This window comes from Electrona antarctica, assembly GCF_951216825.1.
Source record: "Electrona antarctica genome assembly, chromosome: 5".
Taxonomy (NCBI): Eukaryota; Metazoa; Chordata; class Actinopteri; order Myctophiformes; family Myctophidae; genus Electrona; species Electrona antarctica.
In genome coordinates, this window is record NC_136810.1 from 10,297,617 (window position 1) to 10,312,804 (window position 15,188).

A 15,188-nucleotide genomic window follows, 5' to 3' on the forward strand; every position below is an offset into this window, starting at 1 on the left:
CTGCACACTGGGTACAGGCTGGGTCCTCTCCATACCAAAGATGTAGGTTGGTTGGAGAGGGCAGGACGTCATATGTGGCTCTAATGATGAAACTCAGCCTACTAGACTCCATGCTCCACAGCTCGTTCCATGTGATTTTCCTCCTCTCCACGCCATCCCACTTCATCCAGCGGCCTTGCTGGGCCTGGGAGACTGCCTTGGCACACCTGGCTGCTTCCTCCTGGTGGCGCACCTCCTCCACCACCATGTGCCGCCGTTCGGTTGGAGTAGCCTTTTGCCATGTGGGTGTTGATGCTTCCAAACCAAGGCCCCCTCTGCCGTGTTGGACATGCCCCACTATATCCCGGTGTCTGAGGGATATAGTGAAATGAAAAGTGCACATCAAAGGATTGGATTGGAGGTCAAATCAACTAATCAAATGATTCCCGAGCGCGCCACGGCTGCAGCTCACCATTCCTTAATGGCTGCGGATCACCGCTTCAAGAGATTTGCAGAGAACAAATTTCACTGCGTTAACGTGTGTGACAAATCGTACGACTTTGTCTGTCACATCACATGCAAAAACAGAGATGTTTTGGTGGCTACCAAGGGGGGGGGGGGGACTTTTTTTAACCGGTCACACGCGTGCACGCGCAGACAACATTACATTCACAGAAAGCCGCCCAATGATGGAACCGCAGAATTTTTTGATGAACTGTTTAATTGACAAATATTACTCTCTCAAATGTTTACTCTCGTGTTGACTACTATAATTCCCTATACTCCTGCCTGTCAAAAAAATCCATCCACCGGTTGCAACTAATTCAGAATGCTGCAGCTCGCCTCCTAACAGGCTCCAGAAAATTCGATCACATTACCCCAATTCTGGCCACCCTACATTGGCTGCCTGTCTCATACAGAATTGATTTTAAAATACTCTTATTCACTTTCAAGGCTAGGTCCGGCCTTCTAGCCTGGCTAATAAGCCAGACTCAAATCACACTTTCGTGTGGTATTTGAGTCTGGAGATGCTGTGTAAGTGTGTATGGATCTTGTTTCCCGGGGGGCAGGTTCAAACATTTTCTCCTTGACGCAATTGGTCAGAGCTACTGTCAGTCAAAGGTCTCAAGCATTGAGAACTTTTTTTCGGCTGATTCGGTCTGGCTTATTAGCCAGGCTACAGGCCTTCCTCCATCATACATATCTGACTTACATATCTGTCTTTTGATCCATGCTATGTTTTTATATATATTTTTCTGTTAAGCACTTTGTGACTTGCTCTTAAAAGGTGCTATACAAATAAAAGCTTATTAAATATTATTATCATCATCATCATCATTATTATTATTACCCTTATTATTATTATTATTATTATTATTACCATTATTATTTCATAACAGCAAATCATCGACTAATTAAGATTAACTATTACCTGCTAAACTACAAAATTAAATACAATTAAATTAAACATCACTGTTTTTTATATGAACTCATTGGCTGCCCGACTTAACCCCCACCAGAGGGCGCTGCCTGCCACGGCTGTATCCAGAAGGACTTAAGCCCCACTAGAGGGCGCCGCCTGCCACGGCTGTATCCAGAAGGACTTAAGCCCCGCCAGAGGGCGCTGCCTGCCACGGCTGTAGCCGGAAGGACTTAACCCCCGCCAGAGGGCGCTGCCTACCACGGCTGTATCCAGAAGGATTTAAGCCCCGCCAGAGGGTGCTGCCTGCCACGGCTGTATCCAGAAGGACTTAACCCCCACCAGAGGGCGCTGCCTGCCACGGCTGTATCCGGAAGCTTTACTCCGAAGACCCCCAAATTTGCCCCACAGTGAACCGGAAGCAAAACCGGGACTGAGTGAGTTTAAACTTCCTTCCAAACACCTGCCTGTAGGAAGAATCTGAGATGTGGGCAGGGAAAGAAACCTACCTTCTATGATGTCACTGAGCATCATGAAGGTACTGAAAGACCCACCCACCTCAGACATCAGCAACATTATGAAAATTGAAAAAATATAATCGTCCAGGTGAAAATCTAAAATGTTTAGTGTTCTAGGGTTAAAAAAGACGGAGCATTCTGTCAGAAGCAGCTGATGGTTGGATTTTATATGACGGAATACTCCGTCAGAAGCAGTTAATTTGTTAACATTAACAGGCTCCTTGTTGAATTATACAATTACATTGAAAGGAAAAACTGACTCGACTCAACCTTTACACCCTGAGTGAGTCACATCATGCATAGCAAAGGCTGTTACTATAGGAGCCAATGTTAAAAAGTACTTAGTGAAATCAGCTGTGCTCATAAGATATTCCAGAGATCATAAAGGATCAGATGATGAGTAGGTGGCAGTGCAAGACACATTCATGATGAAAGACATCCCTTCACGTTTGTGACTGAAATAATATTAGAAGTGAGTGGGCAATGGTCTAATCAGGAACGATGCAAATCGGGAATGCATGTCACACCTGGTTCTGCCTGCCTGCCTGCCTGCCACACAGAATCATCTCAAGAAATGTGTCCACACAAAAACGCCCAAAACGCATGTGGACGCTGTTCCCTCCCTCCCCCCCCTTCCTTCCTTCCTTCCTTCCTTCCTTCCTCCCTCCCTCCCTCCCCCCCCCCCCCTCCCCTCCCGGAGATCTCTGAATCTGTCTGTCTGCCTGTGTCCCTTTTATTGGTCCAAGTCTCTGTCTCTGCCCAATCCTCATCACAATAAAATGGCCACTCCAGTTTGGCAGTGTCCAACCAATGATTATACTCCAAACAATAGCTACAGAAACAGCCCTGATGTTCTGGCACCGTTTCACCAGATGGTAGCATCCAGGGGGAACAGAACAGAACAGTGTGGGTGGGGGTGACTGGCATCCCTGATGAGGTTGACGTGCCTCCACCCGACTCCGTCCGTCCGTCCGTGCACTGCCTGCATGCCTCAGTGCCACAGCTCACTCACTCACACACTGCCTGCCTGCTCACTGCCTGCATGCCTCAGTGCCACAGCTCACTCACTCACACACTGCCTGCCTGCTCACTGCCTGCATGCCTCAGTGCCACAGCTCGCTCACTCACACACTGCCTGCCTGCTCACTGCCTGCACGCCTCAGTGCCACAGCATGTAGCAGTGGTGGGAAACAAAAAAAGAGTACTCACATATATTGTATTGTCATCAAAATGTACTTAAAGTGCCAAAATTAGAAAGTACTCATTATGCAGAAGGTCCCATTCCCATCCCCATTCAGATTGGCAATTTCCAAATGGCCAAAATGTATATAGAGCTGAAATGGTTTAAGGGATATTTCACATTCAAACAAGTTTGGTGTAATTGTATCGTCTACACAGACTTTTGTGAACACCCCAGACAGTGTTTAAGTTACTTGATTCAGTATTTAGATATTTGATATTCATTTTATCAAGCCTTCCTATACAAACCTCAAAATTGTACTTGAGTAAATGTACTTAAGTAGTTTACACCCCTGACAGTGTGTAGTTGCACCCCCCACCCTCACAACCCAACACACATGCCTCACCTACAGTGACAGGGACCGGGGAACAATGACCTCCCGTTCACGCTGGTTCACATTTGCATAAATATCCCTACCTGTGAGTAATTAGGCAAATAACCTTGAGTCTGTAACTAATTAGCATTTCAGTGCGCGACTCACAGACCTTTTACACGGATGCCACCAGAAGGCTGGAGGCCAAGGAACCACAAGACAATCCAGAATCCAAGTGCTATATTAATTATTGTCTTGAGAACCTGTAATTTGCTGCTACAGTAAAGTGTTGTTGAACAAAATAGCAGGCCATGCATTAACCCATTTTGAACTGAGATCAGATTCTAAAAATGTCTTCTACATCCTGACAGTTTTCTGAAAAAACTATGTTTCTATGTCAGTCATTCTTCGATTTTTCAATAGCTAAAGCATAACATAATGCTAACACCAAAAGGGGTTCCCGCCCAAAATGGGTTAAAACATTTTTTATGTACTGTAGGCCCATAATATATAGGGCAATATTGTACCATATACAGTGTATACGTTCTTTCTTATACCACTTATCAGCATATAAATGTTGCCATGATGACTATAAACTATAAATGCATGACGTCTCTGCGTATGTTTGTAACTCTCCGGGTATCTGGAGAATTGTCTGAGGGATAGACTTCAAAGGCGACTTTTATATCCCTCAAAACCACTCTCAAAGAGCACTTACAGGTGGATGCAATTCGACACATGGCCTCAGTAAAAGTTTAAGACTGTGCTTTTGTCTACAAACTGAGCCGAGGAAGTGCGTTGCTCTAAAGTCAGCCAGACAAAAATATCAAAAGATCTGCAAATCCCCATATGGATAATATAATCACTATGTATGGCCCATACTGTACCTGTAGCATGCAGCCTGCTTTTCATGCTGTACAGGCCTATTAACACTTAGGCCGCTATCATTTATTGAACAATTAGGATCTAATTCACGCCAGCATTTTTTAAATTTGAGCTCTTATTTTGAAAAGCCGCCATTTCCGGTCCATGAGCAGTAGTCTTAACCTAGGAAACTACACGGAGCGGACAGGCCTTGTTTACCATCTGAAGCCAGACCGGAGCTCTGCAGAGCTCCAGATCGTCATATCTGTGCCGTCAAAGAAACGCTGTTTTGACCAAAATGCCATCTGGGACAAGGAATAGGAGATACAGGCGATTGAAAGAAATGGATAGAATGGATTATTATGGCGACGACGATCTAAGATGGGCGATCCAGTTCTGTGCTAACAACACAGCTAGCTAACCGGCTAACGTGAGTAGCATTATGGCTCGAGCAATCGAACGCGCCATAAAAGCGCAATTGCCGAAGGCCGTCGGCAATGGCGTTAAGCGTCAGTATCAAAATTAGGCTTCAATTGACTTTAATAGTCGGCAATGACGCTGAAAGTATTAATTTAGTCAAAAAAAGAGAGTGGGAGAGAGAAGATAGAAGAGAATTGTATGATCGCTGAAAAGAGAAAGAAAATGTGATGTATGCTAGAGTGGTGTTGTTGGCTTTGTGCTTAGGTATAAATAAAGAACACAGGTATCATTATCCTTCAGAGCTACAACACTTGTAATATGACTGCCTTTGGGTTTATTCTGAAAGTACAGTGACGCGCACGCACGCACGCACACACACACACACACACACACACACGCACACACGCACGCACACACACACTTTATGCCACGAAATAACTTTTGATATAAGCTTGTGATATGCCATACTGTAGCCGTGCCCTTTTTCTTTTATTAGCATCAAACTCAAAATTAGAAATGTCACTCCCTGTTGTTTCTGTTCGCTGAGGGTGTGGATCAGAGAGGAGAGGGGCTGATGGGTGTTCTCTGTCCGTGCAATCGCGGATGCTTTTGCCATCAGCAAAGTAGCTAGTGCCTGAGGGCAGGGCTCCGTCTATAAACAAACCAACAGAGGGACATGAATCCCAATGAGCTGCACCCAGCCTGCCACAGTGCCTCCTACACAGCTAATGAGGCTCCATGAGCTATACAGTGCAGTGGTTCTCAACCTGTGGGTCGAGACCTCCAGGGGGGGGGGGGGGGGGGGTCCCCACGTGATGACAAAATATGCCAAGAACACGGGCCTCGTTTTTCTCACCACGACCCGTCCTGTGCCAAGACGAGGGACCTCATCTTTCTTTCATTTAATTTAATCCAGCAATTACAAAATAAATGTTTGGGGTTTTTTTGCCTTTTCTTTTGGCTCTTACTCACAGCCTACATACGGATCCGACACGCACACGCGTTTATTGGTCCTTTTTCTGCTCACAATGAGACAATCTGGGCTACCGCCGGCCGGTGCTGCCTAATAACAATGTAGTTGTAGATCATCTATTTTCACAATATTTATCTGTGGAACTGAGTCAATCGGAATGTAATGCCTCAACTTCTTCAATTCCAAGTGCTTGTCATGGTGGTGGGGGTTCCCAGTTCAAATGCTATTATTTTGGGTGGGTTCCCAGTTCAAATGCTATTATTTTGTGTGGGTCCCCAATTCAAATATGCTTATTTTGGGTGGGTCCCCAGTTCAAATATGATTATTTTGGGTGGGTCCCCAGTTCAAATATGCTTATTTTGGGTGGGTCCCCAGTTCAAATATGATTATTTTGGGTGGGTCCCCAGTTCAAATATGCTTATTTTGGGTGGGTCCCCAGTTCAAATATGATTATTTTGGGTGGGTCCCCAGTTCAAATATGATTATTTTGGGTGGGTCCCCAGTTCAAATATGATTATTTTGGGTGGGTCCCCAGTTCAAATATGCTTATTTTGGGTGGGTCCCCAGTTCAAATATGATTATTTTGGGTGGATCCCCAGTTCAAATATGATTATTTTGGGTGGGTCCCCAGTTCAAATATGATTATTTTGGGTGGGTCCCCAGTTCAAATATGATTATTTTGGGTGGGTCCCCAGTTCAAATATGATTATTTTGGGTGGGTCCCCAGTTCAAATATGATTATTTTGGGTGGATCCCCAGTTCACATATGATTATTTCGGGTGGGTCACCAGTTCAAATATGATTATTTTGGGTGGATCCCCAGTTCAAATTTGATTATTTTGGATGGGTCCCCAGTTAACGTATGATTATTTCAGGGGGCCCCCATTTAAAATATTATGTTGCAGGTTCTGAAAAGGTTGAGAACCACTGAGCTATACAGTAGGAGAGACAAGAACACAGCTGTGTCTGCTATAGATGCATTAGTGATGTATAGGCTACATTTCCGGACATTCTATAAATCTGATATACTAAATTATCCTCCCCCCTAATTTTGAACATCCCCCATTGCTGCTAAGAGGTTACATTTAGCTGCTTGTCCCCAAATTAATTATTGATTCCTGAGATGAATGGCTGCCAAATTCCCTGCTCACCTCATACAGTATGTGCCGCTCACGTACATGTGCTTATACAGTTGGAGGCCATCGATATTGTCCTTTTCTTTTTGCTGAGGTTTGCGTGATCTGCGCAAAAGGACAGTTAACCCATTTTGGGCGGGAACCCCTTTTGGTGTTTTAAACATTATGTTATAATTTAGCTATTGAAAAATAGCAGATCTACAAGCTCATAGCGCGCCACCGAGTGGCGCGCTACGAGCTTGTAGGTCTGCTATTTTTGAAAAATCGTGAAAATATTTATTTCAGAAAACTGGAGGATTTAGAAGGATTTTTTAAAAATTTGAGGTCAGGCCAAAATGGGTCAAATGATAAGGGACAATATCGGTGGCACCCAACTGTACGTACTGTACGGCACATGTGCGTCTCAGAGGGAGCCGTGAAGTGCCCCCCCCCCCCCCCCCCCGCCCCCATTTATTGACCCATTGACGGTCAATAAAGTGTGCATATGCAACACAACATTTTGTAGATGAAGGAAAACGCACCAGAGCTCTCCTCCCGAAGCACTATAGAAGTGGAGCTTATACAAGTACTGAATTGTACATACTGTACATGTCCAACTTTTGATTGCATGGTTGCTGACTGCAAACACCGCTGCACTTTTTCTGCCTCCTGGCACGCCTGAGGGCGCGATTTAAGGAGAGATGTTGTTGACGTGAAGCCAAGAGTGGATGCATGAAACTAAACAATAACACCTTTATTTCCCCTCTTTTTTCCAACCTCTTATCTCCAAATATTTACATTTTCACGTTATTATTATTTATTATTATATTGTTTCTTTTTCATGCATTTATGCGCCACTTAGTCGTGTACTACAGTGTCACACAAAAGTAACAACAATAGCCAATCTAAAAGATCAACATGTGTCACATTGCGGCAGACTTTGAGTACTGTAGATCATCTATTTTTGGATTTGTATGCTGAAAAGTAACAGTTTTGACAGCCATGACAGCAACGAAACATTCTGCATTTTAAACATTTCTTGAACATGGTATACATTTACAACCTGAACGTTGAGTGTTTTTACTAGCACATTTTGTACACAGGGGAATTCAGTATGCTTTAGAGGAACATAACAATTTTGTAAAGATAGCCTAGAATAGAAATATAGCCTACATATAGTGCAAACACCTTAAGTGTGTGAGTCAGCCAGCAAGAGATCACTGATGTCAAACTTTTAACCCAGTGTATACAATAACCCAGTTAGACTTTGCTCTCGTCCTTTGGGGGTCTGACTCATAGGAGACAAAGGACCATGGCCAAGTTTGAACAAATACCATAGGAGAACTACAGGATCATGTCACTTATAAGGGAGTTGGACTTCTTTCTACTAAACTGAGTGATTGAACTACATTAGTTATATAATGTTTGTGTGCCGTTTTGATAGATATTTTTAGGAGATCTCCTCCAGTCCTCACTAGTGCTCAGTCTGTGTCTCAGAGGATGGCTGTGAAACCTGTCTATCAGTCAGTCTGTGTCTCAGAGGATGGCTGTGAAACCTGTCTAACATTCAGTCTGTGTCTCAGAGGATGGCTGTGAAACCTGTCTAACATTCAGTCTGTGTCTCAGAGGATGGCTGTGAAACCTGTCTAACAGTCAGTCTGTGTCTCAGAGGATGGCTGTGAAACCTGGCTAACAGTCATTGATGGGGAATCAATGCTAATAGAAACGGAAGGCTTTTTATTACTGGAAAGTTAGCATGCTGAAATGAAAGCCATTGTTTTCTCGTTACTAAAAATATCTGGTTTGAAAAAGAAAAAAAAGTGTTAAACGATGATGTTCACTGGTAGATGGGTTTCTGAGGTGTCCACAGCTCTCCTATTAGATACAGACATGTGACACAGTTCATGTCTATGAATTGATTGCATAGTAGAGCCTAAATGGAAACAAGACAGCAGGGACTTTTTTTGTGCTATCCCTGTTAGTGTTTGCTGTACTCTCTGTTTCCCCAAACTGCAGGTTGAAAATGCCCTCAGCTCTGAACTCGGTAGAATCTGCACCTGGCTCGCTGATAACAAACTATCTTTACACCTGGGAAAAACTGAATCCATTCTCTTTGGCTCTATTAGTAATCTCAGCAAGGCAAATGGCTTCTTGGTTAGAGTGGGTGACAATGTTATCACACGTAAAGATGAAATTACCTACCTAGGTTCCATCCTGGAGGCTAATCTTTCCGGTGATAAAATGGCCACCAACGTAATCAAAAAAGTCAACCATAGAACAAGATTCCTCTACAGGATCTCCTCACTGGTCAACAAAAACACCTTGAAGACCTTAACAGGAGCCCTTGTACAGGGTTTCTTTGACTATGCATGCACCTCCTGGTACCACAGCACCTCAAAGGCCCTTAAAACCAGGCTCCAGACTTCCCAAAACAAACTGGTCAGGCTCCTACTTGATCTAGCCCCCCGAACCCACCTCACCCCTGCCCACTTCGACAGGCTGGAATGGCTTAGGGTCGACGACAGAGTACAGCATCTTGCAATGGGTCTGGTCCACAAGATTCGATACACCACCAAGATACCCATGTACCTGTCTAGATACTTCCTTAATGTTAACGAAGTCCACACCCACAACACCAGAGGGAGTGCAACGAACCATGTACAACCCAGATTCGGCACAAACAAGGGACTAAATTCTTTTCGCTCCTATGCCACCAAAATGTGGAACGCCCTACCAACTGTCATTAAGACATGCGAATCCCTTGACTCCTTCAAAACCGCTCTCAAAGGGCACCTACGGATGGCTGCAATTCGAAACTGGCCCCCGTAAAATCTGAATCCCCCCCCCCCGCCCCCCCCTTCTTTCCCCTCACTGTATATATTTCTTTTCCCTTTTTACCTCCTTTTTGATGAATTCCTGTTCCGTCTATAGAAGTGTCTATTTGTACGTCTCTAAATGTTTTGATGATTTGAACATGGTGGACCCTGTTGGAAACAAGTGTAATGCTTAATTGGGTCGTCCACTCACAGTTAACAGCCTTTGTATTGAGTTTGTGCTTGAAATGTACTGTAATTCTGCAAACTGTTAATAAATTCTTCAATCAATCAATCAATCATACATTCTGTCTAATAAACTATTCAATCAATCAAAACAGAGTAGATTTTTTTACCATCTCATCATATTAGTGAGGACCAATGGTATTCAAAAGACGACAGAATTGCTGTTGCCGGCCTGGGCCGTGGCTCAGCGGTGTAGGCACCGTGGCTGGTAATCCAGTCTGGCAGTGTGCCGCGGGTTCGACTCCCGATCCCGACGGCCTTTACTGCATGTCATCCCCCCATCTATCTCCCCATTTCCTGTCAGCCTACTGTCTGTCCCTCCAGAAAAAATATAAAATAAAGGCGAAATCCACACAAAAAAACATTACAAAAAAAGAATTGCTGTTGCCCTCCACATGTCATGGCCAAAATACAGTTCATAGTTGTGTTGTTACAGGTGAAAAGCTACTTTTAGCTTCATAATAGACACAGCATGATGGTGATGGATGTGTGCAAGGTAAGCTGCTACCGGATCCAATGACCCATGGTGTGACTTTCAGTGTCCTGACAGAATTAGCCCTGTATTCGCTTCAGCCAGGAGACTGCAGATTTAAACATGCACTGCTACAGGCTAATTCACACATTTTAATTGAGCTGTTTTGTTGCTGCAAAGCATTAACACCTGAGCATGTGATGCGTAGTACATGTAAACAAACTGTGACAGTACACACACACACACACACACACACACACACACACACACACACACACACACACACACACACACACACACACACACACACACACACACACACACACACACACACACACACACACACACACACACACACACACACACACACACACACACATGCTACATGAACTATTTTGGATTTACTGGAGCCCTATCCCACCCCGGGCTTTAACATCCGTGGACAAGCTGCTGCTGTTCGTTGGACTAACAAGAAGAGCAGGGGTGACCGTGCTTTAGATTTGGGCCTTTAAATCCCTACTTTTATTTCTTAATATCTTTATCCCTAGATCCATACTTAAAACCCATCTGTTCTTTCTTGCTTTTAATGCTATACTTGAGCTCTCCGGTCTTTGTCAATGCATATGTTTTGTTGATATTTATTTTGTATCGATGCTTTGAATTGCTTTGTTTTTGACCATGTTCAGCACTTTGGTCAGATTTTTTGCTGTTGTAAATGTGCTATTTGATTTGATTAGCACAGTTATACACATATAGATTTTCAAAAATATTATTTTAAGCCTAGAATCAAGCCATCCAGGATCCTGGTGAATCATCAGCATAAAACCTTTGATATTCTGGTACAATAAAAATAACACTAAACAAAGCAGATCTTTCAGTGGTGCCAGAAAAACCATGGCCACTGCTATGCCCCTTTCATGTCTTTTAATGCCTTCTGTATGCCAGATAGAAAGCACGTTTGGTTGCCGTTGGCCTATGAATAAAGTACCTAAACCGTGCAGCCACAGCCACTGCAGCCAGCTCTATCTCCACTGTTGTAGATACACTGAACTCAAACAGAGATAACGGTATCACACAAACTCTCATCTTTAAAAAAAAGAACTGGCATAGCTTTCCTCCTTCTCCCTTTTGACGGGCTGAAAATGGAGCAAAATTTGCACTCTGTCAACAGTTCCTGACAGAGTTATTACAGCAACAGTGCAGAAGCGGTGCAGTGAGCATGCAGACTTGTGCGGAACCAAAGTGTACAGCTTCTACAGTACATCCGTAGGGAGTTCGGGGCAGGGATTTCAATCCCTGGAGAGATAGTATACAGCACGGTTCGACCACTTTCATCCCCACGCCTCCCCTTACCAACACTGCAAACGTATGCAAAAAGCATGATGTTATACCTGGGGCCAGATGTTTGATCCTTGGCCCAGATTCACAACCTAAAGCTATGTGAATCCACTAACCATTTTAACACCAGGGAGCAGACAGCTTCATCGTCAAGTCAGCTCTATGACTATCCTGTCCCACTATCCTACCCTGGAGCTTGTCTCGCCTACGGCCATTTTGCATTGATGAGTATTAATATATATATATTTTAAATATGAGAGATAAGGGAGAGGCAGGAAGCCATGGGTAGAGAGACACAGGTATCCGTCTGGAATCAAACTGGGAACATTGCTATGTTGTTTAGGAGCCATGTTTAGGAGCCATCAGCCATCACACACGCACACACGCACGCGCACGACAGGCAACCAACCACCAGGAGCTACCTTAAACAAAGGAACACATTGGCAGTGTATGTTGCTGCAAACCACACATTAGTTGAACGTTGATGTTTCTGAACCCAAAATACATTGCATATATATATTTTAAGGGACCAAGCCCGAAGGGACTTCTTGGTCCCTTATTGTATTTGTATTTGTAGTTCTTCTTCTTCTTCTTCTTTACTCATGTGGCTTGACTCATGCGGAACACATCTGTACACTTTGACCAGTAAGCTGCGCCCTCAGAGTTTCCGCCATTTGAGCAGTTTGTTCTGCACACAATCTATGGACCATTATCTGAAGTCCCAGTTGAAGAGAAGTTTGTACGTGAAGATTTGTGCAACAATCACAGGCACTTTAAACAGGCATAACTCGTGCCTGTCTGTATGTTTGGGGCACGAACTGCAATACCGCTGGGTGAGATAAAATGGCACTCCTTAGCAGCCTAAAAGGGCTTATTGCTTGGTCCCGTCTTATCGCTGCTTGCAGCTATATTTTATTATTATTCTTGTTGCCACCACAATGATATCAAATGCAATGTTCATACAGTAGGTTATCATCCTTTTCTCTTTGTCATTGTTGTTGACTATGTCCTCAGGCAAGCGATAGATATACCATCTCCTCCAAAGGTCTCACAATAGGCAGAAGATCTGGTCGGCAAAGTCAGAAGTGGTTGGCCGGCCTTGACAACACAGATGACATCGCACGGATTGCTGAACACATATCCTCTCTTCAAGATCTGTTAACATCACTAGAAGTGTCAGCAGCCAAAGTTGGCATATAGCTGAATGCCAAAAAGACAGAATGCTTGCTTCTAAATGTACACTCTGATCACCCAACCATCCACTCCATGGATGGCAGTGACATGTAGGCAGTAGCACAAAGGACTTCCTGACAAGGAAAGGACGGGCCTGGAGTGCTTGTAATAAGCTACATCGTATATGGCAGTCAGACATCTCAATAGCTACCAAGATCAACCTGTCCAAAGCCTGTGTGGAAAGTATCCCTCGTTATGGTTGCGAAACATGGACAATGAATAAGGAGTTTCGGGGATCGACTTGACGGAACATACACAAGACTCCTCATGCGTGTCCAGAACCTTTCATGGAGGGACCATCCCACCAAAGCTCAGATTTATGTTTTGCTGGACACACACATTTTGGATATTCGTCTGTGGAGACTATACCCTGCCCATCAAGAGGAACAATTAAGACTGCTCACATTTCCAGATGTTCTGAGTAGGGACACAGGACTGACTGTAAATTAACTTGGTGTGGCAATGAGCAACAGAGATCAGTGGAAGCAGCTTGTGTCGCAGATCTCAAGGGCACTCGAATGATGATGATGATAGGTTATGATTAATTGGTGTCTGCTTCTCACCGCATACAGGCAGACTAAAAACAGCAAAAAACAAGACAAATTATATGGATTATATGAATCACATGCTTATACAATATGTGAATGTTTCTGGAATATAATTTTTTTTCCAGGGTGCAGCAGATAACACAGAGGCATAAACAGAATCAGTCACTGAATAGATCAGTGACATTCTAGAGAGTATTAATGCATAAACATTTGCTGATCAGAAGCAGTGGCCAAGTGGGAAAGTGCCTGCTCTGCTAAAATCAGCGCTGCATGCCACTTGCAACGTGGAAGGTTGAGATTCAGATGAGTACAAGACATTCAATTGTGAGCTGGAGAGCACACTCAAAATCACAACAAACGACGAGTTCCAATAGCGTGGCTTCAATCATGGACTACTAAAAATGCAATACAGTTATGTAATTAAAGTGTCTTCTACGCATGTTTTTAGAATTAAGACTATTGACCATATGCAGACCGCATCCATCTGGCCAGCAAGGTGCTAACTAGGTGCAACTTCCCATTGACAGCCCATTCATCCAAAAAGTCCTATCTACCATAATTGTATTAAACGATGTCAAGCTCACCAAAATTGCAGCTGTACGAAACTGATTGTTTGTCTACTTTCTTGCTAGCTTTCTATGCTTTCTTTTTCTTTGATGTTGCAAGAAAGATGTATTTGGACCTGCTCTGCGGCGACATGGGCATAATGGCTACGCTTGCATGCGGGCCCTTTGTCTAAAACAAATGTATTCCTCGGGAGACAAATAATAAAGAACCTTGTTTCATAATAATTCACCGTAGACATGAGCTACTTCCTAGAAATGAATTGCAGGTGATTATTTATTATAAGTGCCCATGCGTACCACCTGTTTTGAATTTGCACATAACGCAGGAGGTTGCTTTACTGAAAACGAGCGCTTCCAAACTCTGACACAAAATCATGTGGATGAATGAGCTGTCAATGGGAAGTTGCACCTAGTTAGCACCTTGCTGGTAAGATGGATGCGGTCTGCATATGGTCAATAGTCAGTCAGTTGGCCGATATCTTCACTCTCCCTACTCCAGTCTGTTATAAATAGACCACCACTGTCCAGTGGCGTGCACAGACATTTAGAGGGGCAGGTGCTCAAGTGAAAAAAGGGCACCTTGTGCAGTGCGTGGAACCGGCCGGTTGCCTTAATAGTGTGAGATTTATAGATTTTGGGGCCTAAATAATATATTAGAAGCTTTTTTTATCAAGAATTGATCAATGTCACCATGGTCCACATACTGTACAATCAAATTTGTGTAAAATTTGTAAAATACAAAGTGTATACAATTTTTTTTTTCTTTCAAAAGGGCACATTGCCCTAGGGGGTGCTCTAGCACCCCCTAGTATCTATCTGTGCACGCCACTGCAACTGTCCCTTCTAAAGAAAACTAAAGCACTCTGAATGACTACCTCCCTCTTGCACACACCTGTCATGATGAAGTGCTTTAAAAAAAGGCACCAGAGGGCAGAGGACCTCAGGATTATACTGACCTATGTACAGTATAATCAGATTTTTGCAGTCAGCACATGGGCATGATAAATAGACAGACAGACAGACAGACAGACAGACAGACAGACAGACAGACAGACAGACAGACAGACAGACAGACAGACAGACAGACAGACAGACAGACACTTTTCCCCCTCTGTAGCTTTCAGAGACTC